The following is a 5,527-nucleotide window of genomic DNA, read 5'->3' on the forward strand; positions in this document are numbered from 1 at the left end:
AATGAAGAAATAGATAGAAAAACGGAAATTGAAAATATAAAACAACAAGCAAAAAAGGAAGTACAACAATTAGAAGAAGTAAAAAATACTAAAATAATAGAACTAGAAAAAGTGTTGGCAATGTTAAAAGAAATATATGAAATAAAACAAAATGAAAAAGAACAAAAGACAAAATTAGCAAATGAGATAATTAAATTTAAAGAAAAATTGCAATTAGAAGATGAATTGGAAGGAAAAGAAGAAAATAATCAAGATATTCCACCCGAAATAAGAATTGATGAAATAAATGACAATGATCTAGATGAACAACATTCGGAAACAAGCGAAACGTATACGAAACTTTTAGCAAACATAGATAATACAAAGAATTTAGAAATAAATACAGGAGACATAGACATGGATGAAAAACTTAGTACATCAGGAATAAAAAACCAAAAAAATCTAAAATATTATAATACAAACTATGGACAATATGATAGAGAAAAAACTATATGGGATAAAAGATTAAATAAAAAATGGACACCTAAACCAATAACTGAACGACATGATATTTTAGATTTAGACTGTGTAGCAGATATAAATAAAACAATCTAATTATGGATAGGATATATATTAAAACAATTAATAGATAACAAAATAGTAATAATAGAGACACCAGGATATATAGAAAGAACGCTTATAGGAACAATAAAATTATGGCTACAAAATTTATCAGATGAAAGTTTAAAACCTCTAAGAAATAATAAAAAAATTGATGGTGGAATAGCTACTACAACTATGAAAATATTATATAAATACGAAATAGCTATAAGAAATGAATTTAGTAGTATGATAACAGAGGTAGAAGAACAAAATAAAGAAAAAAATCATAAATCGAAATCTAATGATAAAATTAGTAATATGTAATATGTGTTACATAGATGAATATACATGTGCATTTAGAGAATACTATTATAAAGGAACATATAACACAAAAGAAAGTAAAGGAATAAGAAAATTATATTTTACAAAATTATCAGAACATTTTAATTCAAAAATAATAAAAAGTTGGAATGAAGCAGAATTAATAGACACCTTAGGAGTTAGAATGAAATTCTTGCAACGATGGTTTATGGATGTAATGACTTGAAAAGTTGACTTTGGTCAACCTTCTTGGAAGTCGTGCTCAGATGAAAATTCTGACAGCTAGGTTAGCTTCGGAATATTGATTTTGGTCTAGAACGACCCTTTGTTCACTTCTCGAGACTTTAGATAGCAATTGTGGAATCTGGTTCAAAACGATACTGGGTGTGGGACCCACTTTTCATCGAAGCGAGCTCCAAATGGAAATTTTGCCTTCACCGTTGAGTCCGAAATATCGTTTCCAATCAGATTCCATATAAGGTTTGTATTTTCCCGACTCCGAACGAGTCCGAAACATCGAAATTTAAGTTTGAAGGGTTGTAGAATTTTTGACGCGGCGGTGACGTGGCAGAGCCACGTGACGACACGTGGCAGAGGAGTGAAATCTGGAAATTTCCAGATTTTAAAAACGAATTTTGTCCATATTTTTCATCCAACTTCAACTTGAGATTAATCCTTCATTTTGAGTCCAAATTAAGTGATTCAAAAGGCAAACTTCAAGAGAATTTCGAGGGGAATCTAGCGGTGATCTCGGAAACGCGAGGGGAGGCTTCGTTTGAGGTAAGAAATCAATTTTAGCCACTGCCAGTGTGATTTCCGGATGGTTTTGTTATTGAATTTTGAAATGTGAGATCTTGATCATCGTAAGTCCGTTTTAAGTCATTCTTGGGGCTAACTTGTAGAGTTTTTCGCAAGGATCGTCGTGGTATAATCTGTTTGGGTTGAAAGGGTCTCGTTTTTCCGAAAATTGGTGATCAAGGGGCTGCCCTTTTTAATTATTGTGGCTGATTTGCGGTGTTGTAGGCATCTGTTTGTGCTAAAATTTTGGGATATTAGTTTAGTAAGGTAGTTGGGACGTTTCCACGGATTCGATTTTGAGATTCTAAGTGTGGGCCCCACAATCCCGTTTTAGACCCGATTTTGGGTCCGTCTCCGAAAAATATAATTTTAGTGTCAATATATTCGTAATGACGAGGTGATTAACCTTTTGTTAGTGGGGAAGCATTTGGAGACCGTTCGGAGAGGAAAAGATCCGGTACCGTGAGTTGGAGCACGCGTGATCGGCTTTCAGGTAGGCTATGGTTTTCTCTCGTGAGATTGAGCATGTTTAGGCAATTGTTTATTGATTTGCTTGAGTATGGAGGGGTTCGGGTGTCGAGCATGCTAAATTTCTATAATTCCTGCCTTAGACCTTATTTCGGGAAAGTGTTGGATTATGACAGCATGTCTCTTGATATTATTGAATAGCCATATCTGGTGGTGTATATGATAATATTGATTTGAAGTATGTTTGGCCTTAGTCTAGGCTTAGACTAGTGTTGCCATAGACTTGCGAGATTTCGGATGTCGTTGGGCAGTAGAACTTTTTCCGACGTCGTTTCGGACGGTTAGCTCCTTGTAGACTGATATAGCAGACTTGAGTCTGATAGTCGGTAACTCAGCTTATGACCTTGTATCCATAATGCCCTGCTTTTATATCGGCTACAAATACCCGGTTAAAGTCCGTGGTCTAGCTTACTCATTATTGGATACTTCCTCGGCGATTTGGGGTATATGAGGGTCGGACTAAAAGGATTATTTATGGTAATCGGTTTGGTGATATTTCCCGCGACGGATGGTTGGATATTGATTCTTAGCTACAGTACCCGGTTAGAGTCCGTGGTCCAGCTTACTTATTCCAGGTTTAGCTACAGTACCCGGTTCGAGTCCGTGGTCCAGCTTACCTGTGATCTGGTTTCAGCTACAGTACCCGGTTAGAGTCCGTGGTCCAGCTCATTTATGTCCAGGCTTAGCTACAGTACCCGGTTCGAGTCCGTGGTCCAGCTTACCTGTGATCTGGTTTCAGCTACAGTACCCGGTTAGAGTCCGTGGTCCAGCTCATTTATGTCCAGGCTTAGCTACAGTACCCGGTTCGAGTCCGTGGTCCAGCTTACCTGTGATCTGGTTTCAGCTACAGTACCCGGTTAGAGTCCGTGGTCCAGCTCATTTATGTCCAGGCTTAGCTACAGTACCCGGTTCGAGTCCGTGGTCCAGCTTACCTGTGATCTGGTTTCAGCTACAGTACCCGGTTAGAGTCCGTGGTCCAGCTCATTTATGTCCAGGCTTAGCTACAGTACCCGGTTCGAGTCCGTGGTCCAGCTTACCTGTGATCTGGTTTCAGCTACAGTACCCGGTTAGAGTCCGTGGTCCAGCTCATTTATGTCCAGGCTTAGCTACAGTACCCGGTTCGAGTCCGTGGTCCAGCTTACCTGTGATCTGGTTTCAGCTACAGTACCCGGTTAGAGTCCGTGGTCCAGCTCATTTATGTCCAGGCTTAGCTACAGTACCCGGTTCGAGTCCGTGGTCCAGCTTACCTGTGATCTGGTTTCAGCTACAGTACCCGGTTAGAGTCCGTGGTCCAGCTCATTTATGTCCAGGCTTAGCTACAGTACCCGGTTCGAGTCCGTGGTCCAGCTTACCTGTGATCTGGTTTTAGCTACAGCACCCGGTTAGAGTCCGTGGTCCAGCTCACTTATGTCCAGGCTTAGCTACAGTACCCGGTTCGAGTCCGTGGTCCAGCTTACCTGTGATCTGATTTCAGCTACAGCACCCGGTTCGAGTCCGTGGTCCAGCCCACCCGTGCCCGACCTTTGGCTACAGCACCCGGTTCGAGTCCGTGGTCCAGCCCATATAGGTTGACTCATTAGCTATAGTACCCGGTTCGAGTCCGTGGTCCAGCTTGCACGTGGTGTATTCCCAATTCCTCACTAAAGCTTCAGTTTAGTCTTGATTACTCTCATCTGTAGGTTGAGGTTTTGGAGGTTGGAGAGATTCCGGTTAAAGTCCGGGACGTAATGAGATCTTGGAATATGATTGGGAATGGTTCAGTTACAAGTCCGGAAATTGGTAATATTGTGATAGACCTTCTAGCTCCATTATTTTACTTCAACTGTCAGTCCATCTGCCGGGCTTATGGGGGTCCGTGCAGGTGGTTTCTTTTATTGTGCACGAGCGTACCCGTCGGGTTTATGGGAGCCCGGCGGAGTTAGTTAGATTGCTTGTCTTTGTTGCCTGTACGCTCGTGTACATACCCCCCATTTACTACTCTTTGCACTTGATGTGACCCTTTATTTGCATTTCAGTTTACTTTTGCTTATCTTGCTCAGTCGGCCGATGATGCCTACTGGGTACCTGTTGTTTTGGTACTCATGCTACGCTCTGCATCTATTTTGTGATGCAGGTCCGAGCACTAGTAGCCAGCGTTGATCGAGCTTGGAGTAGACTTATCTGGAGACGGGGGTGAGCACACGGCGTTCTGTACTATTTCGGTCTCCATCTGTATATATAGACTTGTCTTCTTCCCTTCGAGACAGTCCAGTCTCTGTTGTCCAGTTTTGGGACTTGTACTCATTTTGTAGTAGCTCTGTACTAGTGACTTCCAGGTTCTGGGAGGGATCTTTATTTGTATATATGTTTTTGGTTTGCTTCCGCCTGTTTATATTGTTATTTGCCTACTCTTGTTTAATTTCTACCCTCAGACCCATTACTTGTGGTTCCGGGTTACGGGTTGGCTTACCTGCTGGTGGGTTATAGTAGGTGCCATCATGACTTGATAAATCGGGTCGTGACAATGGAACTATGTGAAAAATATAAAGAAGAAATAAAAATGGAAAAAATATTAGTAAAAAACTTGGCATGTTGCAAAAATAAAACAGCACCTCAATTTGGTTGTACGGATAGATATTATAAAAATAGAAAGAAATATAATAAAAAATATTGATCAAACTATAAATATAAAAAACCAAGAAGAAGATTGTATGTAAAAAATTACAAAACCAAAAAACCATATAGACCAAAAAGAAAATTAACGAAATTTAATTGTTATAATTGTGGAAAATTAGGACATATAGCTAGAGAATGTAAATTACCTAAAAATCCAAAGAAAAACCAAATATCAGAAATAATAATAGACGATGAAAAATATACGCAAATAGAGTACGTAGATTATGAATTAGAAAGTGAAGATAGTATATATGAATTATCAGAAAATAATCCAGTAATGTAGTCAGATAATGAATACGATATCAACGACTGAAACAGATATACAAATAATAACTAAAGAAAAATATCAAGATGAAGAATCGGCAGAACAAAAAATAATATTTCATAATAATATATTTGAACAAATAAAAGGAATCAAATTAGACCTAAGCGTAGAAAAAATATTCGAAATACCAACAATAAGAAATTGGTTTAAACGACAAAAAGAAGAATATTATATAGTAAGTCAAAGAGAACATATCATAGATTGCAAATACACCAAAGGAAAAGCTAAAATACCAATAATAAACAAACGAATAATAAATAAAGAAATACAAGATATTAAAGCTAAAAATCCAGTTAAATATGTACATTTAGGAGGGAA

The 5,527-nt window shown here is 38.6% G+C and overlaps 1 long non-coding RNA gene across 1 annotated transcript; it reads left to right on the forward strand.

Moving 5' to 3' along the window:
• Positions 1-1,557: 1,557 nt before the first annotated feature.
• Positions 1,558-4,538, forward strand: LOC125863095 (uncharacterized). The gene is made up of 3 exons (XR_007446104.1): positions 1,558-1,683; positions 2,118-2,194; positions 4,343-4,538. It is a non-coding gene; the product is annotated as an uncharacterized LOC125863095 (long non-coding RNA).
• Positions 4,539-5,527: the final 989 nt, after the last annotated feature.

Source organism: Solanum stenotomum, chromosome 4, assembly GCF_019186545.1.
Source record: "Solanum stenotomum isolate F172 chromosome 4, ASM1918654v1, whole genome shotgun sequence".
NCBI classification, from domain to species: Eukaryota; Viridiplantae; Streptophyta; class Magnoliopsida; order Solanales; family Solanaceae; genus Solanum; species Solanum stenotomum.